General features: G+C 47.3%; 1 long non-coding RNA gene and 1 pseudogene across 1 annotated transcript in view; both read right to left on the bottom strand.

Moving 5' to 3' along the window:
* Positions 1–4,331: 4,331 nt before the first annotated feature.
* On the bottom strand, positions 4,332–6,092 carry LOC120849690 (annotated as a pseudogene).
* Positions 6,093–10,927: 4,835 nt separating this feature from the next.
* The window catches only part of LOC120849688, a 30,047-nt gene continuing 17,280 nt past the window's right edge, over positions 10,928–23,694 (bottom strand). The window contains exon 8 of the long non-coding RNA XR_006077154.1: positions 10,928–12,710. This is a non-coding gene — a long non-coding RNA (uncharacterized LOC120849688). The remainder of the gene's footprint in view (positions 12,711–23,694) is intronic.

Raw genomic sequence — 23,694 nt, forward strand, 5'->3', positions numbered from 1 at the left:
CAAGGCACGTTGTTCTGACGGAGTGTGGCGATTGGAATAAGCCGAAGGAGCTTTCCAGGTGCCTGGAACACTTTGAAAAAAAAAACCAAGCGGATTTGCCTTAAGTCCGAACATGTTCCTGAAAAGCCAAAGGTAGCCGAGAAAGCTGGAGCGAAGCGATTCGGAGACAAGAAGCGGCGGAAGTGTTTCGCCTGTAAAGCGGTTGGGCATCTCATCAGCGAGTGTCCGGTGGTTGACCCCAGGAGGGAGGCGAGAACCCTGGACGTTCCCGAGACGAGCGAGGTCGGTGACTTCACTGAACGAAACACCGATCCTGAGGACAAGGCATCTCTGTAGACAAGGTTCAAGGAGGAGCCGCCACGGGTACATCGGCAGTTTGGAGCAGTCTTCGGCCTCATTCACACAGCCGGCGCCTCTCCCATCCCGGCACCGTCACGGGAGCACGCGAGCGCGCGCGCCCAAGAGCGCGAGAGACAGCGCCCCGAAAGGCCTGTAAAGATGCTGAAAAGGCTTACATTGCCGGCGCGTGGGCCGCGGGGTGCCGAGGTGCGGGGCCCAACGCTGGAAACCTGACGAAAGAATGAGACGTCACACCAGCTCGGAGTCTTGTTTCAGTCGATACCAAGCCTTGAGGTCCAGCGAGGAGGTGAAGTTCTCTCCGACAGCAACCCACAGCTTAGTTGACACTTCACTTGAGGATTCTTCTCTGAAAACGCAACTAAAGGTTTGCAGAAGTCAGATATCTGAAGTTAGAGCCTCCACCACATCGTTTCCGTGGTGCAAGGCTGAAGTAGCTTGCGTCCGACTCCAAGTCCGCAGCACGATGAACTAGCCGGCATAAAACAAAAGAGCGCATGCAACTCGTGGTGTCTCGGAGTCATAGGGAAAAAAACGGAAGTAGATATTGGGCCAATGTCTGCGTTAGGTAAAAGTAATGAAGTTAAAGCAAGGGTGCAGGTGAGCTGATTGAATACAGACATTTTAACCCTTGAGGGTATATACAAGGAGGGCAACACGACACAGACCTCTTCCAAACCAACTCCGAGCTACATAATTCTTTTCTCGGCACCGGGCGAAATTCAATCAATATATCAATCAAACAAATCTTTTTTATTCTCCAGAAATTCTGGAGGGGAGCCTAGACAAAAAGCTGTCCAAGAACAGCTTGACTGGGCTCAGGCTCCCCGTTTACAGGCAACAGCATTCAATACAGAGAAAAATAATGAATACACAGTACGCGCACATATAGATACACGAAAATAAATACTACAATTCATTTAAAAAATTGAAAATACAACAAAATCCAATTAAATAAAATACGACAAGATGTCTTTCTCGCTAGCCGAACATATATCTATGTTCTTGGTGAGACATGTATTTAACAAAGATGGAAAAATATGGCACAGGGATTTCAGATTATAGTTTGTACGTGACCGAGGGATAGCCCAAAACCCTGTACGACGTGTGCTGACGATGCTGAGGCTTTCAGTTAATTGCGAAATACGATACAAGAATTCAATAACTGATGCCGGTGCAAAATGAATGGAACACATCAGGCGGTATTCATACAAATGCTTAATAGGAAGGATATTATACTTAGTAAACAGAGGTTCAGTGTGATCAAAATAATGTACTTCCGCATCGTGTCGTAAGACCTTTTTCTGGAGCAAAAATAATTTATTTATATTTGTTTTAGTTGTAGTAGCCCATATGAGATGACAGTAATTCAAATGGGACTGAAATAATGCGTGAAATATTTTTAACTTAACATGAAGTGGCAAAATACCACGACAACGAGCAAATACACCGACAATACGAGACAGTTTAGAAATCAAAAAGTTTACATGAGCGTCCCAGGTCACATGTGCCGAAAAGTATACACCTAATATTTTGTGCTGGTTAACGATTTCTATTTGCGAATTGCCAAGTAGAATTGGGCTATGAGTTAAGATAGACTTATTTACGGATCTAAAAATAATTGCTTTGCGTTTCTTCGCATTAATCCTGAGCGCGTTAGCCTCCGACCATAAAAAGAAGCTCTGAAGAACAGAATTTGCGCGACATATTAATTCGTCGGCACTATCCGCAGAAAAAAAAGGCTTGTATCATCGGCATAAATGATGAACTGTGCTTGCTTATCAACGCTTACAATGTCGTTGATGTAAACATTAAACAGAAAGGGCCCAAGTATACTTCCTTCAGGTGCCCCACAAGGAACGTCTTGAAAAGAGGAAGCATGATCATTAATGACAACAGACTGTTTACGATCTTTTAAGTATGACTCAATTAGCTGATGGGGTACGCCACGATCACCATAGTAGTCTAGTTTTGCCAGCAAATTTGAAAATGAAAGACGCTTACCCACTGATGTTCCTGAGAACGCGACGAGCACAGGCTGCACGTCGACAAAACACACCGGTGTGGACACCGCCGATTTGCCAGGCGCCAAACTGACGTTGCACGCCATTTTTTTTTTGGTCAAAAAAAGAATATAAATTACTGTGACGTCACGGACGTCAAAATAACATTATTTTGACGTCCGTGACGTCAGTGGCCACGTCCCCTGCGCTTGAAATCGGTGCCGAAAATACGCAGCCGAGAATTGACCGTACCAGCGGTACCAGCCGTACCACTGATCTCAATGTCTACAACGTCGTCTGCTAGTTTCAAATATTTCATACACCTTCAAACACAAATGATGTCGTTGGAAGTTCACTGGAAACAAATAATTGTTTTTGATGTATTTATATTGGTTTTGAAGCTTGTTAGGGTGCCTCGATATGCCGGCCGATGGAGGCACCCTAACGGAGCTGCGGATCGAAGCGCCCCCTACAAAGTCTTCCAAGGAGCGGCCGTTCACGATGCATGGTGGAGAATACGCGGTAACTACACTAGCCCATTTCAGCCACTGTAGTTTCGGCACTCTGAAAGCGTAACTTCATTTAGTGACTCTAGTTTTTGCAATCAAATCAGAACGCAAAAGACAAAACAAAAACTAGGAAAATAATTACCAGTTCTGACGAATGGTACTTAGCTGAAGTTAGAGCGGGAAATATACAAAGCCTATGGAAGCACTTACTATCAAGTTCACGTCTGCTTTTCCCTTCTATACCGGAACTGACGTCAACGTTTCAAAGCTATTTTGAAAAAAAAAAAAAAAAAAACTAGGTGGCGCTATAGGCGTTCCCCCTTAGGGAAGTATTCTCCCTAGGGCGGAAACACGTAGGCACCCTGGTTGCAGCACAGTTTGCGGCTGCATTGAAAGATGGTGGCGTCCCCCACCTGAAAGACAGAGCAGAGGCGTTTGTGCACTCGGAACGCTTTTATTTTCCGTTCTGGGTGTTGTACCCGGTTGGAGATCTCGTTACCTCCGGTGCCATGAGCCACCTCGACTTGCGACAGGGAAGAGGACATGATGATTCACCACGAAAATGGGCAGGGATGCGGTGGGAGTGTGAACTTGATAGTAAGTGCTTCCATACCACTAGGAAGAGCGTAGAGAGAAAAAATGCCCTCCCCCGCTCACCCCACTCACCGTCTGCTCCGCCGAGTGGGCTGTACTTAACATCCGGCTGGCGTCTAAATGCGCGGATTTTGATATGCAAATTATCGTGTAATGCTATGCTCGATAAAAATACTAGCCGAGTCTATTTGCAATGTTACCTGCTCCCGAATAAAAAAAAAATGGAAAAACTGTGTCAGAGGGGCCGGTCCCTCCGGCGAAAAGTAAATCCGGTTGCTGTAGCCATTTTACTAAACCAAGTTCGTACTGGTGTAGGCTTTGAGCGACAATCAGTGCAAGTCTGTAATAATAAATAAAAACGTGCTCTCCTGGCGCAATAGACACAGTGGTTGAGTTGCCGGCTGACTTTACTGCTATTGAAGTAACGGAACAAAGATACGATAGTTGATCGTTTACTGAAATTAAACAACTGAGCGCTAAAGGCTGATCTTGGAGTAGCCATATCATATTCTAAGAACGCGAACCACTTCATAACGGCGGCAACGAGCGAGAGTTCGATGTTCGGTACAGCCCGCCGGTACAGCCCGCCGGTACAGCCCGCCGGTACAGCCCAAAGATGGAGAACGGCAACCTCCCGGTTTGTAAAGCATTTGCTGGCAGAGTCGGGCGCGTGCCCTCTCTCTCGTTTTACCCCGCCGAACCTGCTAAACTTCCCGGATGTGTGAAGAGGGCGCTGCGGTTTAACAAAATGGCGCCGCCTTGAGAGCGCTAAATGGAACGTTCTATAATTCCCGCTCCAACTTTAGATAAGTACCATTCGTCAAAACTGGTAGTTATACTTCAGCCTCTGTCTAACTTACTATCAAGTTCACAACTGCTTGTTCAAAGATTTGGCATGTGTTCTCAGCGCCTGGGTTCCAAAGTGTGCCCGGGTATCCGATGGCCGCCGGTAAAAGCGGTTAGGTGTCTCCTCTGAGGACCAGACAGCTGCTGCTAAGATGTCAGCAAGTGGTACTCCGACCTCGAAGGCTTTGGAGGTGGCCGCTTCTCGCGTTGAGTGCGCTTTAAAAACCGACGTGTCCATGTCCGCAAGCGTTAGAGTGTGTTTGATCCAGTGAGCAACTGTGTCCCGCGCTGCTGGGCGGAAAGGCTTTTGCGTAGTGAGCAGCAGCTGCGTGTAGGTGCCTCCGAGTCCTGCAGTCCGTTCGAGGTACGCCTGCAAGCATTCCACTGGACACAATTCTCGAACCTCTTCGAATGCCGGGAAGAAGAGAGTGGGAAGGGGTTTAGATGCCCCAGACGTCTTTCTGAGTCCGCTGAGTGTGAGCTCCCAACCCGTCGGTTGCTTCCGGATGTGGCATGTCGAAAGCAGGCACAGGTCTGACGTCCTGCCTGTTTAGGCGAGGGATAACAGCATAATTAGCTTGCTAGAGAGCGTTTTGATGCTAAAGTCCTTGTTGGGACCCCACGACTGCACGAGGGCTGTCACCGTCTCAACCCTCCAAGTTGTGGCGTATCCGGGCTTAGAGGTGTTAGAATTTAACACCCCCTTCATCAGATGCACCACTGCTGGGTGTTCCCCTTGGGGGCAACCGTCAAAGTTCTGCAAGGTCTAAGACAAGACAGAGCGGTAACGTCCTATAGTACGATATGCCAGGCCCTCCTTTAAAGGAGCGATGCAAAAATTTTTGTACTGTGCACAAATACCGCTTAAAACGGGTCCCTAACGTTAATGACCTATGAAACACGCGTTCGTTTTTCACCCCACGCAATAGAAGTTCCAGAAAAAAATTTAAGAAAAACGAGCAGCGTTCACCCCCTCAACTCGCAGCCAGAACAAGCGGCCACGTGATCGGGAGCCGATTATATGCCGCCAGTGTTGATCATAGCCACGCGCTGGGGTTGGCAAAGCGTAGGACACGCGCTGAGTTCCAGACATTGTTATGGCTCGGCTGTTGTCGTCGTTGCAGCGATTGGACACGGGTCACAACCCGAATGCTTCTCGAGCTAGCAATTGTCACGAGCCCAAGTCGAGTGCCCACGCAATGCTCGGGTCCAATCTACGAACCGCATTCAAATATCGTCACTTGGGTGTACTGCGATCCCCGAGTTACGTCATCAAATTTTGCAAAGGAGAGATTGAATGAAAATGATCGCTTTTGTCCTTGAAATTACACCGCAACAAAGGAGTTTCTTGGCCAATGGCGTTATGTGTGAGTATCCTTGAGTCCCAGGTGTGCCAGTAAGCTCGTGTAGAGAGAAAAACATTCCAATTGAATATCGTTGCACAGCTCCTTTAAGAGGCCAGCGAGAAAGTTGAGCACCTGTGCTAGAGTGGGAACAAAGGGATCAACAGTCCTTGAATGAAACCAGCGTTCCCACCTGCGCCAGCAAGAGGTATAGGTGAGCTGTGTTCCTTGCCTCCATGATGCCTCAACGAGGTGTCCAGCCTGCTCCAAAAGTTGGCTATGTGCTTGGTAGAGTTGGTAAGTCTCCATATGCTGCTAGTGTCAGGCTCCTCGAGCTGAGCATTGTATGTACATGCTCGTCGTGGCTGCGCAGTAGGTGGTGTGAATGGGGAAGAGGACATGGTTACTCGTAAGAGTGGTGCAGCAGCGAGGCGTACCATGGCTGAGATGGCCAGACCGGAGCTACTAGAATGAGCGGTCTGTTGGAGGTCTGCAACTTGGCAATGTATCTACTCACAAGGCTGAAAGGTGGGAAAGCATGGAGGCCTTGACCCATCTAGTCCTGGCTGAGAGTATCCACTACTGCCGCCCGAGGGTCCGGCTTCCAGCTGTAGTAGTACCTCAGCTATTGGTTGGAGAAGTCTGTGAAAAGGTATGTGTGCACAGGGCCCCACAGGGAGTTGACCCTGCTGAATATGAGTGGGCACAGCTTCCAACTGCTGGCATCCATCGCACTCCCGGATGCTTGGTGCTTCCGGGGCACATGAACACGGGTGCAGACCCGTGTTCATGTGCCCCGGAATGTGTTGGGCCCTGACTGATGATTCCCCACGCCCAGCACCACGACCATAGCTCGTGAGCCATCTTGGTGAGTTGTGAAGAGCAGGGGTTGCACCTCCTGTTCATGGCAGCTACTGCTGCTGTGTTATCTAGCTCGAGGTGGATGGAGCCCCAAGACACATTCTTTACCAGCACCTGAAGGGCCAGGAAGGCTGCCATTAGCTCCAGGGCACTGATGTGCCAAGTGGATTGCAGTGGTGTCCATTATGCCCAATCGTCCGCCACTCCGAGCATGCTCCCCACCCTTTCAACGAGCGGTCCGACTGTATCGCCTGCACTACTGGGGGTGTCTTGATCTGGCCCTTTGGGATCTTCGTCAGTGCTCGGATCCACCACGCTAAGCCCTGCCGCGTATCCCTGGATAACGTAAGAGTGGTCATGTACGTGCCTCTCTGTAGGGCTTGCCGCAAATCTGTTTGAAGGTTCCTGATATAAAAGGAACCCTCCGGCAGCAAAATTAGGCATGCATTCAGTTGTACCACCAAGCTTGCGACCTGGCGGGTCGTGATCCCCGGTTGCTCTAGCCTCTGCTGTAGGTGCTCCAGCAGGTTGGGCGAGTTTCTCTCCTGGGAGCTCGAGCGTCAATTGTCTCGAGTCTATTGATAGTCCCAGAAACAACAAGTCCTGGGCTGGTGTTAGTACTGACTTCTCCGAGTTTACGGCAAAACCCAGGTTTCGTAGGAAGTTCACGATTAGACGTCCCTGGTTTTCAAGTAGGGAGGAGTATTGGTCCTTCACGAGGATGTCGTCCAAGAACAAGACGGCGCGAAGTTCCTTGGACTGGAGATAGGCCGCGACCGGTAGTAGTTTTGTGAACACCCTCGGTGCCGATCTGAGGCCAAATGGTAGCATGTTCCAACGATAGACTGTGCCCTGCTTCCGAAAGCCAAGCCAGGGGTGGTCCTGGTGGCAGATTAGGACCGACAGGTATGCGTCCTTCAGGTCGATACGTATCATGAAGTCGCCCTGCTGGATAAGATCCCTCACCGAGTGCCACCCCTCCATTTTAAGTGGCAGTCTTCCACTGACTCGTTTCGTTGTCTGAAATCTAGGATTGGGCACATTTTGTCGTTCTTTGGTACTACAAAGACGGGGGAGAGGAACTTCACTTCGGAGGGCGGTACCCGAGAGGCTGCTCCCTTTTTGACAAGCTCGGACACTGCCTCCCGGACCTGATTTGACTGCACTTCGGGTCGGCACGTTGTGCAACCAGTGGCGTACCAACTTGTTTTTGAGTGTGTGTGTGTGTGTGTGTGGGAGAGGGGGGGGGGGCTAACCAAAACACCCCCCTCCCCCCAGGGCCGGGGGGGGGGGGGGGCAGTGCCCTTGGTGTCCCTTGGGCGCCGCCGGCCAGTGTTTACCCTGTCCAGTGGCGGCTGTTTCAGGGGGGGGGGGGGGGGGCAAAGCACATACATTGCCCCCCAGTCTGAAAACTCGGGGAAAAGGTGCCCCCCTTGCCCCCCCCCCCCCCCCCCCCCCCCCCCCCGGTTGGTACGCCCATGTGTGCAACCCTTGATTCGCTGATACCTGTGTTTTTGGTCCTATAAGGCTTAAAAATGTGTGAACTTTTTTCTCGGGGCGAATGTTGGTTACGGCAAAGAACGCTGTCAGCCTCTCGTCGTAAGTTTCCCAATCCGACGCGGACTCGTCACACGCTTCGACTTGCCCGATCAGTCCGGACGCCATGCTGCCACTTCCCTCCGTCATCCTCCTTGAAGGCGGTCCTCCTGGTGCTTCGGTGTCGTTCCCGTCAAGTCCAGTGCAGGAGCCACATCCTCGTTGCCATTATGTTACGTTTTGAAGGGTTTATTGAACTGCGACACCAGAAGTTACACGCAGCAAACATCCGTTCGATCGGCTGGCTTGGCATTCCACAAGATGGAGACCGTGGCAGGCGAACCTGGGCGAACGCAGCTCCCGGCGTTCGGAGAAATACCGTAGAGGCCAGCACCGTCGTGCATATGATTATGGAACCACCCCTAGAAACGCCGCAAAACATGGCGTTTTGTCGCCTTTCCCTACTGTGAAGCGAGGGTAAGGCATTGCGGGAGCAACGGTCATTGTCTTGTCGGTTTCGGATGCGCCGGACTCGTCGGAGTTCTGCTGGTTGTACGGTGACGGTGGTGACGGCAAAAACTGGTCGGCAGGGAGCAACGGTCATTGTCTCGTCGGTTTCGGATGCGCCGAACTCGCCGGAGATCTGCTGGTTGTACGGTCCCGTACGAAAATGTCAGATCGGAGCGGTTCCAGTTCGGATCCGCGCGGAGCCACGTGGTTCTAAACTGGGGAAACCGGGGAACTTCCGCGGTGTCTCGTAGGTCACGTGTTAGGGACAGGCGCATCCGCTACGCAGGCGCTGCGAGCGGGTGCAGTGTGCGGTCATGAGTCGCTCCTCGCTTCATCGTCCTCCTGCTTGCTGTCTGTAAGGTAAGTTTTTTTAGACTTTACCTTTTTGTCTGTTTTAGGGCTTCTGCCCCAGTGTTACGCATTATTTCCAGTGTTAATCGTAAAAAAAGAAATGTCGTAAATATCGCCAAACGCCTCGACAAAACAAAATGTTAGAGAGAAAAAAAAAAGTTAGGTGAACTTAAGTTTACATGGGAAATGCCTGTGCTGAACTGCATTCGTTTTTTGGGCCTTGTGATTATGTTTTCCAACGACCATGTTCGTTGGAAGTGTAGCCCGCGCGCCAAGAAAAGTCTTGTTTCTTACAAAAGCGCACATTCCAAACTGTTCAAGAGAGGTACACTCTCAAGAAAAAAAAGGTGTAAAAGGGTGTATTCTTACACCCTTTGTCCCATATACTACACCCCAAAACTTCAATTAGACGTACAGCGCCCTATAGTCGAACAGACGGCCCCGAATTTTACGAGGGGCTTGGTAACGGTGCGATATGACTTTTTAAACAGCTAAAGTACGTACCAAAGACTACAGAAAGAAAACACTAAGTTTTTACAGTAGGGCAAAGAAAACCCCGATAATTTTTTTTTCTTTTTTCACTAAAACGTACATTAGCTATTTTTAAAAGTCATTCCACACGGCTATTAAGCCCCTCGTAAACTTTCGGGTCGTCTGTTCGACTGCAGAGCGATGTACGTCGAAATAAGGTTTTGGGGAGTATCGTATGGGACAAAGGGTGTAACGATAGACCCTTTTACACCCTTTTTTCTTGAGAGTGTATGGACCGTTCCATTAGGGTCATAGCAGAGAGAGTAAAAAGAGAAAAAAATGCCCTTTCCCTCTCACCCGTCCGCTCCGCCGAGTGGGCTGTACCTAGCTTCCGGCTGGCGTACAAACACTGTATCAAATCGCGTCATTTTGGAAATTTCAAGCGCAGATGCGCAGATTTGGGTATGCCAGTTATCGTGTAATACTATGCTAGATAAAAAGACTAACAGGGTCCAATTGCGCTGTTACCTACGTGCAAATAAAAAAAAAAGAATAGGGAAAACTGTGTCAGATTGTCCGGTCTCTCCGGCGAAAAGTAAATCCGGTTGCTGTACCTTTTTTTACTATACAAAGTTCGTACTGGTGTTGTCCTTTAGCGACCATGAGTGGAAGTTTGAAATAATAAATAAAAACGTGCTCTCCTGCCGCAATACACGCAGTAGTTGAGGATAGTACTGCCGGCTGACTCAACTGCTATTTAAGTAACGGAAAAAAAGATATGCTAGTTGATCATTTACCGAAATAGAACGACAGAGAGCTCTAGGCTGATTTTGGAGTAGCCATAACTATTCTAAGAACGCGAACCACTTCACAACGGCAGCCACGAGCGAGAGTTCGGTGTTCGGTAGAGCCCGCCGATACAGCCCAAAGATGGAGAACGGCAACCTCCCGGTTTGCCGTCTGCTAGCGGAGTCGGGCGCGTGCCCTCTCTCTCGTTTTACCCCGCCGAACCCGCTGAATTTCCCGGATGTATGGAGAGGGCGCTGCTGTCGAACAAAATGGTGCCGCCCAGAGAGCTCTAGATTGAAAGGTCCACGGACCTTTTCCACAAGGGCGCCGTCATCTTGAATTGTCGTCACTTCCAGTATGGGCGAAAACATTGTTTTGCCGTCGCCATACCAATAGAAGACATTTAGGGTATAAGCCTAACCGTCACACATTCTCGTTTTGGCTCCCCTCTATTTTTTTGCTAGTTACAGGTTTTATTATTTTTTCGTCGCCCATACTGGAAGTGACGACAATTCAAGATGGCGGCGCCCCTGTAGAAAATGTCTATAGCCTTAATTAACGTGTCTTCAGGCAGCTCTTGCGAAAAGCTGCAAACACCAGATGGTTATCAGTTTTGCTCAGCAAGTCAAAAGGTTAAAAAACGTAGGGTACGTACCTAACCTAATTTTGAGCTGCTCTGAGAGCCTACTTCAAGAAATAAAAGAACTAACCTACAAGGGTGCCGCCAGGCAAATAAAATTAAACATATGATTCCATATTGGCATAAAGCGTCCCACAATATTTTTTTTTATTTTTTTTTTATTTATTGATACTACTATCTCCTTCGGGAGATGTGGTAGGAGGGGGTACATAATGTTATATAAAGGCATACATTTCTAGTCATTTTAGCACACGCGAATAAGGCAATCAATGTCATCATTATACATTATTGAATAAAAATTAGAGAAAAAAAAAACAACAACAAAACAACCTACAAAAAGATAGCTAGCAGATACGGTGTAAACATTGTTTTCTCGGGCCCTTGCAAGCTCTAAAAAATATCCGATGCTTACACGGCAGAAAAAAGCGCTCTGCTCTACGAAGCACGCAGTGCAGTACACTGAATGTGTCACCAATATCGTATACGAGATACTGTTAAGCTGCGGAAAAGTCTACATCGGGTAAACTGGGCGCCGTTTTAACGATAGGGCATGGGAACTTAATCTTACTGTGCGCAACAACGCGGTGGGACATCTTACTGACCACTGCTCTTTTGGCTGAAACAAAGTTAAAAAAAAAAAGCAATGGCCAAAACCGAGACAGAAATTACAGAAGCGTTTTACATCAAAAGGAAAGATAACAACTGCGTTAGCATGTAAAAAAAAAGTAACTTTTCTAGATAGTTGCCTGTGAGAGTGGCATTATTGTATTGCAGGGTAGCAGACGCTTTTGCGTATATAGGTGACATTGTTTTTCTAATAAAATCAGTTGTGAGTTAGCGCCCGTCTTGTCGTCTTGCGCCTCTATTGTCCCTGTTTTGTTTGCACTTTTCAACCTTTTATTTCAGTATGAACCAACTCGCCCAAACCAAAGTTTTAATCCAGCTTGTACCCCTGTATTGCCTGAAGGACCCATGCATCGTGGGTGAGTAACCTCCACGCTTCGCGGCAATATGCCAGTCGGCCCGCGGGCGGTTGTGCTAAGAGGTGCGGGTTTAGATTTATCTTGATGTCCTTGGTTGATGTAGGCCCCCTCGGGAAGATGGCCCCCTGTGAAAGGGTTGCTGGTCCTCACTCCGGCTCTAGGCACTGGTCCTCGGGGCAGCCGAGCTGCGGGGCCTCTTGACTGCCGGGTCTGCGGCGGGAGGGGACTGTTGGCAGGCTTCCCGGAGGACCTTGAGGGTCACTTTCATCGTTGTTCGGAGCTGCCCCAGGAAGCCCTCCCCGAACAGCAAGGGGGATCCCTCATCCCCGCCGTCATGGGCCACCATCTGGCGGAGGTCTGGGACGACTCGTGCGATCACCCCCTCCCGGCGCTCACGGGTGAGCGACGCAAAGAGCTGCCCCAGATAGGCGGCAGCTGCCGCCAAGTGGTCCGCCCCCGTCTTGTTGATGGCCTCCTCCGAGAGGCCGATCTCCAAGATATGCCTACAAGTGGCCCCATAGCCGCAGCCCGGAATCTTGGACCTCCCACAGCACCTGGTCCCGCGCCGTGACATTCGCGGGCCCTTTCGAGCCTCCCTCTGAGTGGAGGCTCCTCTCCTTTGCCAGTGCCTTCATTTCCAGATTCAACTCCGGCACCGTTGCGAAGGGGAACCGCAGTCGCGGGAAGCTCGTCAGGGCCGCCCTGCACCGCTCAGAGCGCCCATCGGAGCCCCAGTGCCCCCGGAGGAAGTCCAGGACGGCAGGGTCCACCTCCCGGGGTCGGCCCTCTGTTGGTCTCCCCAACCAGGAGTGGGGCTCCTCAGCGGGCCCCAAAGGGTCCGGGTCTGGCGCGGCACTGCGCTCGCTGTTTTGGAGTTCCTCCGTTCGCTGTAGCTCCATGATCTCGTCGGTTGACATCTGAGGAGGCCCGAGAAGGTCACATATCGGTTCAGAAATGACTACAGCCGCACTGATCTCCGTTGTCAAACGTGAAGAATAAAGGTGCTAAGCTTGGCTTATTGAGTGGCCCTTGTGGCTGTTCAAGAATGCGGCGCGCCGTTCGGAGCAAGAGCTCTCAAGACGCGAGCGAGGACGCTGGATGTACCTTGAGATCGCCGCCTCTGTTCGGGGCCGGGGCCCATAGAACAACCAGTGGGATCGGGCCCTACTGTAAACCGAAAATTGTCCTGCTCTGTCCGGAGGTGAAGGGGAATGGGTTCCCAAAGCCACTTTAACTCCGCCGCCTTTGTTGGAGGCCGGGGCCCATAAAACGTCAGCGGGCATCGGACCCTACATATGTAAACCCCAAAAATTATCCGGCTTTGTCCGGAGCCGGAGCCCGCAGGGCTTGAGTGGGGACGGGTCCTTATTTCTCTTGAAACTCCACCGCCTTTGTTCGAAGCCGGGGCCCGAGAACTTATGCCTAGCACAAATAACAGATGTGCGACAAAGAGGTTCAAGAATGTTTACTCTGCGGTCGGAGAAAGTTTCTTCCAAGGCCTCGCGAAAGGCGAGGTCAATCCCTTGTCGAGTGCGAGCCTCTCCAAGTTTTATCGGTTGAAAACTCCAGTGAACAAAGAAAAAGCTCAAACAACAACAACAGAAAAGGCAACGCTAGCAAAACCACAATTTGACTACGTGCAAGATGGCCGTCTGGTGGCTTCACGGCCCCTAGATGTGCGCCGCTGCGCCGACTTATTGGCTCCAAGCCGTGCCTTGAACCCAGTTAAAAATAACCATTGACTCCAATTAGGATATTCAATTGGAACCAATTGGAGTCAATGGAATTCAATTGGTTCTGGGTCATCCAACTGGTCATTCTAATTAGTTTCAATGTTTCCAATTGGTCACACCAATTAGGACCAACAAAATTCAGTTGGCACTGGGCCACCTAATTGGTCACTCTAATTGGATTCAATGTTTCCAACTGGTTACCCCAATTAGGACCAACCACTGATCTCTATGACAATTGCTGGATCGCGCTTCCCCGCTTGTTCGGTGCAGCGCAAGTGAAGCCACCGGACTTCACTCGCTTGGGATACGATTTGCCGTTTTTGCTAGCCTTTGCTGCGGTTTTCCAGCGTGCTGTAGACACGTTTTCTACTCGTTCGTCGTCATTCGCCGAAGAAGTTTTTTGAAGACTCTATGTATTGTTGAGACTTGCCGTTGTGAACACGTGGAAAATTTTACGAAAGTGCAGTGTCGCAGAAAAAAGGCACAACGCGTCGAAAGAAGGGCTGGCGGCGTGTTCAAAGCTTCCTTGGCACGCCGAAGCGCCGTGTCTCTGTGCCTTCGCACGCTTGGATACCGACCAAGAACCGACGCCGTGTGTGTCTAGCGAGTGCAATGTGCGTGAAGCTGTTCGTGCCTCTGGATCAGCGTCTTTTCCCCTCGCGGTTTAGGAACGAGCTTAATCCAGCGTCCACTAGCGACGGAAGATGGGGGGAAGGTACGTCTTTTTTTCGTCCTTAGACGATTTACACAATACCGTGCACAACAGCTCCTCATCACTGATCAGTGCTGGCTTATTATCAACCTACTTAATTGCACTTGACGTTTGAGCGCGGCTCGCCTAATTGTAATTGGTCAACAGATTGCACACGACCATATCGGCCACGCTTCAAAGATTTTCATTCTCGCCGTCTTGTACTTTTGCTTTCGAAAACCCCCCTGGCTCCACAACGTTGCCCTATTCGTGCTCCCACGGAATCTATTAGAGTAGATTTGGGACATGGTTAATATAGTACATAAGAACACGTACATATCTCTCCCTTTTATTGATAGCACTCACCGGAACAGCTGGACAATCCAGAACTCTGTGGCCGATATATATAAATGATCTAAAGGCTTCTACGCGCGACACACGTTCAGAACTTTGGCGCGGCGTCAATTCTTGACCGGTATCCAAGCGTGCGAAGGCACAAAGATGCATCACTCGGCGTGCCAAGGAAGCTTTGATCACGCCGCGACACCGGCGACACTTGTTTTCGACGAGTTGTACCTTTTGATACGGCTTCACGCACATTGCACTCGCTAGACACATACACACGGCGTCGGTTCTTGGTCGGTATCCAAGCGTGCGAAGGCACAGAGACACGGCACTTCGGCGTGCCAAGGAAGCTTTGAACACGCCGCCAGCCCTTCCTTTCGACGAGTTGTGCCTTTTTCCTGCGACACTGCACTTTCGTAAAATTTTCCACGTGTTCACGACGGCAAGTCTCAACAATACACAGAGTCTTCAAAAAACTTCTTCGGCGAATGACGACGAACGAGTAGAAAACGTGTCCACAGCACGCTGGAAAACCGCAGCAAAGGCTAGCAAAAACGGCAAATCGTATCCCAAGCGAGTGAAGTCCGGTGGCTTCACTTGCGGGAGCGGCAAGCGCGATCCAGCAATTGTCATTGAGATCAGTGGGACCAACAAAATTCAGTTGGCACTGGGTCACCTAATTGGTCACTCTAATTGGATTCAATGTTTCCAACTGGTTATCCCAATTGGGATCAATAAAATTCAGTTGACACTGGGCCACCTCATCGGTCACTCAATTGATTTCAATGTTTCCAACTGGTTATCCCAATTAGGATCAATAAAATTCAGCTGGCACTGGGTCACCTAATCGGTCACTCTAATTGGATTCAATGTTTGCAACTTTGTTTTCAATGTTTCCAATTTTCAAGTTTCCAAAGATCGCAATTTCTTCTTTTTTTTCAGTATTGCGTTGCAATATATTTTTTCAACATCGCAATTTGAAATGGGGGAAAACAAATTCGTACGCTGTTTAATAAAAAAAATAATATAAAAACGAAAAAAAAAGAAGAAAAAAAATCTGTTGCTAGAATTAGTCGGAATTGCCGGCAGCGACGGTGTACACTGGGCGGCAAAGATGGCGCCGCGAGGACGGTGGAAGCATGAAGCACATGGAGCCGATGGCGTGCACGGCATTCGTAGCATGGTTATGGCAATGATTCAAGAAAGTTTTTTTGTGTTTTACTGCTGCAGAGTGCTTAATGGTGCGGTGATAACTACTTCATTTGACCTGCCAGCTTGTTAGAGCGCGAAGGATTGGCAACAAACGTTTATGGGAGCAAGGTAAGAAATTTTCTTTGTCCTTGCTGGGCTGCAGTTTGGGGATTTCGGATTGTTAGATCTGCTGAGACACTCGTTGCTTGATCTTCAGTGAACGATACGAGCGTGAATGTATAGCTTTAGAGAAGAAAATTTTCCGGGCAGCTATCAGTTCGGAAGTTGTTGGGTATCTGCGAGGAAAGTTAAGTGCGTTTTAAGCATCTCAAAACTAAACTATGAATTGCTGAAAACCCTGACTGGGCACAGTTTCAAAAATTGAAGCTTTGGGATTCAAAATTAAGCAATTTCGGGGGAATTTTCGATGAGTGGGAAGTGGGGTGGGGGGTCGGTCGGTCGGTGATGTCGGGTCATTACCTCCGGAATTTGATGACAATTCATAAAATAACAGTAGGTGCCGAAAATTTTGCATCTCATCCGGCGGACTATTTGCAGCTATGTTTCAAAATTTAATCTGTCTCACTCAGGGTAAGTTCAAAAACCTACCCGCATCCAGCGTTGCCTCTGATCCATTCGAGTAAGATTTGGAACACAGCCTGCAGCACGATTTCTTTTCGAGATACGAAAGACACTTATTTTTTCACCCATGCACACCATTTCTCAGGTGCACTGGCCAGCTTTACAGAGATCCCTTTGAATTGACTGTTTTTTCTCCTTATAGCAGAGAATATGTCTCACAGGCTCATAAAATACTTAGTAGTCTTAAACCATCCCAGATGCAAATTTAGCCCACTCTCGGCAAAAGCTTCATCTCCTAATTTTGACCAATGTGTTTCAGTCACCCAGGGATGTTTGCCTTTTAATGGAAGGCCTGCAGGTTTATACCACTGCAACTAATTTCTTAGCAGCGAAAAAAAAAATTTTAGTATGTTTCTAAGCTTGATTTAAACATTTATAGTCCCATAAGGTCATTTAATGCATATTTATCCTTTATTTTAAGGAAGCTGCAGCTGCTATCCTGGAAGAAAACGACGATGCCTAGAAGCAAGAAATCATTTCTAATAAGTTAAATAAAGACTGTCGTGATTATCTACCTTTAGATCTAGTTGCAACTTTTTCTAGTTTGGGATATCCAAACACTAATAGTTGTCCCAATTCGTATCTGTCAATATGATTTGAACAGTTGGACCAATTGCTTTTTTCCTATTGGGAGCCCGAAAGCAGAAAAAGGTTTTTCCAATTGGTTGCATCCTATTGACAATGCCGAACTGGTTCGAATTGGTGATGTTCAATTAGATTTCAACAATTGGAACCAATTGACTTTTTCTAACTAGGAGTCCGAAATCACAGATAGGATTCCCCATTGGTTCTAATTGTCGATAACTAATTAGAACCAATTGACTTTTCCTAACTAGGAGTCCGAAATCACAGATAGGATTCCCAATTGGTCCTAATTGTCGACAACTAATTGGAACCAATTGACTTTTTCTAACTAGGAGTCCGAAATCACAGATAGGATTCCCCATTGGTTCTAATTGTCAATGACTAATTGGACCCAATGGTTATTTTTAACTGGGAAACCGCTGCCGCGGACTTCAGTCTTGGTTGAAGCGATCGACGGAGTGGTTCTCCAAGTTCAGAGTACAAGTGTGCCTGCTAGGGTGCGACCTACCCTATTTTGAACCCTCGTCCTTGAGCACCGAGCCTTCTACCACCTGGCAGGCCGGCATCGGTTTTATTACGGGGGGTCCACGCATGTCAAATTGCCCTCCGAGAAAGGGGGGGGGGGGGTCAACTCTGTTTGGGGGGGGGGGGGGGGGGGGGGCGGCCGCCCCCGTCGCACCTTGGATCCTCCCCTGCGCGGACGCCACTCCCTATGCGGACGTGCTGCCAGCCATGACGCACGTGTGCATCATTAGGGAGTTTTCGTAGACCGCGTTTCCCCCTCCGCAACGAAGCAGCCGCTACTGCGCCGGCGCGCCGATGGCCTTGACTGTGGAGTTCCGGCTAGCGTAACTGCTTGCGGAGAGCGTTGCGGGACAGCGGAAACGATCTACGAAAACTCCCTAGTAACTACCTGGCTTTGTCGACGAGCTACGTGTCGCTGCAACAGATGAAGGCCTTCAAGGCCCTGGATACCCACAACTATTTCATGAGTGGATGGGTGAAGAGCCTGACAGCGATGCGTCTCCCATCGAAACCTATCCTCTTTATGAGCCGAAGAGCCGAAGGTTTGCCTGCTAACGAAGCCCGTACTTGCTGCATTAGGATTTGCAGCATCAATTAGCTGGGTAAACTCGGCGCCGCCACCGCAACACCATCGACATAAGTGTGCTACAAACGCCATCAACACAAGTGTGCTGCAAGGATGAGATTATTACATAAGGGCAAGGGCGACAAAAACAGCATCAAATCATACCGACCAATCACAGTAACTTCAGTAATATAAGACTAGCTATGCAAATTGTAAAAAGAAGAATGGAAGAATGGGCAGAGAGAAAGCAGATTCTGGGGGAGCTTCAAAACGGTTTCAGATGATGGGCGCACCAACCGGGGAGGCAAGGGGGTCACTTGCCCCCCCCCCCCCCCTTCAGTTCTCAGAGTGGGGGGCAAGGAATGTGTTTTGCCCCCCCCCCCCCCCCCCCCCCCCCCCTCCCGAAACAGCCGCCACTGCGCAGGGCAAACGCTGGCCGACGGCGCCCAAAGGATACCAGGGGAACAGCCCTTCGGCTCGGGAAGGGGGGCTGGTTTGCCCCCCACTCAAAAACAAGTTGGTACGCCACTGGTTTCAGGAGAGATAGACGACTAGATAACTTATTCGTAATCACTGTGCATAGAGATAGCAATGACAAGTCAAAGGCCATTATGGGTAGCATTTTTGGACATCAAACGGGTATATGATAATGTGAATCAGGGAAAACTCTGGGACCAACTGAAGGGGATATGGGCAATAAAAAGAGGACTTAGACAGGGTTGCCCATTGTCTCCCCTGCTCTTTATGATATACCTCAGTGAGATGTAAAAAGATTAGAGCAGTGCAACCTAGGTTCTGACCTGACTTACATGGAGGGGGGACTCAAAGTAAATCAAGTATTGCCAGGGTTATTGTGTGCAGACGACATTGTACTCGTGTCAGAAAGTCGTGAGACAATACAGGAACTGATTAGGATTTGCAACAGGGAAGGGGACAGTTCAGGCTTAAAATTCAGTAGAGACAAGGCGGGTATAATAGTTTTCAACGACGAGAAGGGGTAACCCCTGAAGCTACAGGTCATAGTGATAGAACACGTAGAAAAGTACAAATATCTGGGAGTATGGTTAAGTGAGAGAAAAAAGCATCTAAAAGACCATGAAGATGTAATAAAGAAGGGGAAACGATATTCAGCTATTATGAAACACAGGGCACTCTGGAACTGTAATAGGTATGAAGTCGTTAGGGGTGTATGGAAGGGAGTCATGTTGGCAGTACTCAGTCATTTGGGAATGCGGTATTGTGTATGAGGTCAGAAATCCAGGCAGGTTTAGAGATACAGCAAAGGAGTGTGGGTAGGTTGGCATTGGGGGCACATGTGAATACCCCAAATGAGGGAGTACATGGGAATATGGGTTGGGCATCTCTCGAGAGCAGTGAAGCGATCATAAAGTAAAATTTGGACAAAGACTAGCTGAAATTAGGATACACTTTGGGCAGCGAAGGTGTACAAGTATGAGGCTCGTAGCCAAGGGGGGGGGGGGGGGCATAAACTCCGCCCCCCCCCCCCCCCAACAAAATCCTGGCTACCGTGCCTGACAAGTATCTATATATGAAGAGTCTAAACACTAAGTGGACAAACCGAACCCGCAAGTTGAGATCTAAATGGGTGGTTTCATTTGAAATCGAACACGCTTGTCGGGGTGGGTCTTTCGATATTTTTTTTAAATATATGCAATTGCCCCAATTCTGGAAAGAACAAAACCGCTTTCTAAAATTTGTTAAAAAAATATTTCGCTTCACAAAAATTATTGAGTGGAGCAGGGTGAAAATCTGTTTTTTACTCCGTGATTTTTCTACCCAGTTCTGTACGCTGGTATGAATACGGGAAGCATACAAAACTCACAGTAATTTTTTGTGCTCTTGTATGTTATTTGTACTATTTTTTAGTCCAAAGGAAAATACTTTTGTAGCTTTGTTTATTGAGGTAAAAAAATGCCAAACATCGTCTCTTTGACAATCCGGTGACATCTTCAGAGCCTTGTAACTCATGAGTTACTATATTTGTCACTTACTAAATACTATGCGGGTGTAGCCCTATACATGGGCTATCGACGGGCATAAGTTTTGTTTATTTTATTTTCACAGAATTTTTTATATAAAATATGAAATATCGTCGAAAATGAAATTAACCGATATTTTGAACTCACTTTATCAAAAAAGGCCATTTTTTATTTCGTTCAATTTTTTATTATTGCTGCCGATCATATAAACTTTAAATTGGCTTGATGCGATTTCTCCCTTTTTTTATTGTATCTTCTCTAGAAGTGATCGAAATCGCTCCCACGTGACAGTGCGGTGACAACTTCAGAGCCTTGTAACTCATGAGTTATTATATTTGTCGCTTGCCAAATACTATGCGGGTGTAGCCCTATACATGAAATATCGACGGACATAAGTTTAGTTTATTTTATTTTCACTGAATTTTTTATATAAAATTTGAAATATCGTCGAAAATGAAATTAATTGATATTTTCAACCCACTTTATCCAAAAAGGCCATTTTTTATTTCGTTCAATTTTTTTATTATTGCTGCCGATCATATGAACTTTCAATTGGCTTGATGCTATTTCCCCCTTTTCTTGTTGTATCTTCTCAAGAAGTGATCGAAATCGCTCCCACGTTCTCTGAACGACCAAACGCAGTTTCCGCAGGTCGGCTTCGCTGCAAAGACTATACTGCTTATTTGTGTGTTCAAATGCAGCGGTTAAATTCATTGATTGAGAACACTCGTGCATGGCTACATTGTATTTTATTAATTTTTAATGCTGGCAATTGACATTCCTTAGTCTGATATTTAGCGGTGCAGCGGATGTTCCATTATCCGATGTTTAAAGCCAGGGCACAGAGGGCGGAGAAAACGGAACGAGCTCTTCATGTAGCCAGACCGGGGTCATATACCTGTACAATCTTTGCATTAAGCTCGGTGCGACAAAGTGGAGAAACTAAAAGTCTACAGAGACATTAAGTGACTGCTTTCGCTGCCTTCTTCGATCAGTCTTGAACAAAACCCAACACTTATTTTTAACTGCACACACTCGTTCAAACAGAAGGGCCACCGTCTCAGGTTCTCGCTTTGGCTACAGTTTTCGTTCTGTTCGTCTCGACTTACCACGCTATTGAACTCCTCGGGTGCATCCGACCGCTGCGGTACAAAGTTCAGCTCGCCCCCGCGCTCGATCGTCTCCACAGAGGCAAGCCAATGCCGTTGTCAAAACGTTCCAATATTGCGTTGCTCGTGAACTGGACTATTTAAAGCACAACAACATATTCTTTTACAAGTGCATCCTGAATACATTAGCGTTAATTAATAAAAGTGACTATTTATCGCCAATTGGTGTTTGTGTTCTGCAAAAAATTGTCTTCGCTTCAAGTAAACTCGGTCCGTTTTCCTCACTTTTTTTCTGTAAACTGCTTTTTCTTCTTAAAGAGAGGCATGTGATATTACATATTTTTGATATACACGCTGACAATAAAGAACAGGCGATTACATGGTTATTTGATCGCACGCGACAAGACACATCATAGATTGACGCCCGTGCCGGATGCTTCCTGGGTGTAACGAAGATGGGCCTATAGCGCGAAGGGCCGGGCGTGCTGTACGTGCCTTACAAGCTGTGTATGGCACTACCAGATATATGACCCCGGTCTGGCTATATGAAGAGCTCGTTCCGTTTTCTCCGCCCTTTGTACCCTGGCTGTAAACATCGGATAATGGAACATCCGCTGCACCGCTAGACATCAGACTAAGGAATGTCAATTGCCATCATTAAAAATTAATAAAATACAATGTAGCCAAGCACGAGTGTTCTCAATCAAAATGAATTTAACCGCTGCATTTGAACACACAAATAAGCAGTATAGTCTTTGCAGCGAAGGCGACCTGCGGAAACTGCGTTTGGCTGTTCTGAGAACGTAGGAGCGATTTCGATCACTTCTACAGAAGATACAACAAAAAAAGGGGGAAATCGCATCAAGCCAATTGAAATTTCATATGATCGGCCGCAATAATAAAAAAATTGAACGAAATATTAAATGTCCTTTTTCGATAAAGTGGGTTCAGAATATCGATTAATTTCATTTTCGACGATATTTCAAATTTTATATAAAAAATTCAGTGAAAATAAAATAAACTAAACTTATGCCCGTCAATATTCCATGTGTAGGGCTACACCCCCATGGTATTTGGTAAGCGAGAAATATAATAACTCATGAGCTACAAGGCTCTGAAGTTGTCACCGCATTGTCTCGTGGGAGCATTTCGATCACTTCTTGAGAAGATACAACAAGAAAAGGGGGAAATCGCATCGAGCCAATTGAAAGTTCATATGATCGGCAGCAATAATAAAAAAAATTGAACGAAATAAAAAATGGCCTTTTTTGATAAGTGAGTTCAAAATATCGGTTAATTTCATTTTCGACGATATTTCAAATTTTATATAAAAAATTCTGTGAAAATAAAATAAACAAAACTTATGCCCGTCAATATTCCATGTGTAGGGCTACACCCCCATGGTATTTGGTAAGCGAGAAATATAATAACTCATGAGCTACAAGGCTCTGAAGTTGTCACCGCATTGTCTCGTGGGAGCATTTCGATCACTTCTTGAGAAGATACAACAAGAAAAGGGGGAAATCGCATCGAGCCAATTGAAAGTTCATATGATCGGCAGCAATAATAAAAAAAATTGAACGAAATAAAAAATGGCCTTTTTTGATAAGTGAGTTCAAAATATCGGTTAATTTCATTTTCGACGATATTTCAAATTTTATATAAAAAATTCAGTGAAAATAAAATAAACTAAACTTATGCCCGTCAATATTCCATGTGTAGGGCTACACCCCCATGGTATTTGGTAAGCGAGAAATATAATAACTCATGAGCTACAAGGCTCTGAAGTTGTCACCGCATTGTCTCGTGGGAGCATTTCGATCACTTCTTGAGAAGATACAACAAGAAAAGGGGGAAATCGCATCGAGCCAATTGAAAGTTCATATGATCGGCAGCAATAATAAAAAAAATTGAACGAAATAAAAAATGGCCTTTTTTGATAAGTGAGTTCAAAATATCGGTTAATTTCATTTTCGACGATATTTCAAATTTTATATAAAAAATTCTGTGAAAATAAAATAAACAAAACTTATCCCCGTCGATAGCCCATGTACAGGGCTACACCCGCATAGTATTTAGTAAGTGACAAATATAATAACTCATGAGGTACAAGGCTCTGAAGATGTCACCGGATCGTCAAAAAGACGAGGTTTGGCATTTTTTACCTCAATAAAAAATAACTACAAAAGTATTTTCCTTTAAACTAAAAAATAGTCCAAATAACATAAAAGAACACAAAAAATTACTGTGAGTTTTGTATGCTTCCCGTATTCATACCAGCGTACAGAAGTAGGTAGAAAAAGCACGGAGTAAAAAACAGGTTATCACCTTGCTCCGTAGCCAGAAAAAGGGGGGGGGGGGGGCGCCCATGGCAAAGTGTTGTATGAGGGGGAGGCGGGAGAGGAGGCCCCAGCAAAATTGAAGATTTCGGGGGGGGGGGGGGGGGGGGGGTCCGGGCCCCATGTGCCACCACCCTGGCTACGTGCCTGCCATCCATCCATCCATCTATCCAACA

This window comes from Ixodes scapularis, unplaced genomic scaffold (assembly GCF_016920785.2).
Source record: "Ixodes scapularis isolate PalLabHiFi unplaced genomic scaffold, ASM1692078v2 ptg000919l_1__unscaffolded, whole genome shotgun sequence".
NCBI lineage: Eukaryota > Metazoa > Arthropoda > Arachnida > Ixodida > Ixodidae > Ixodes > Ixodes scapularis.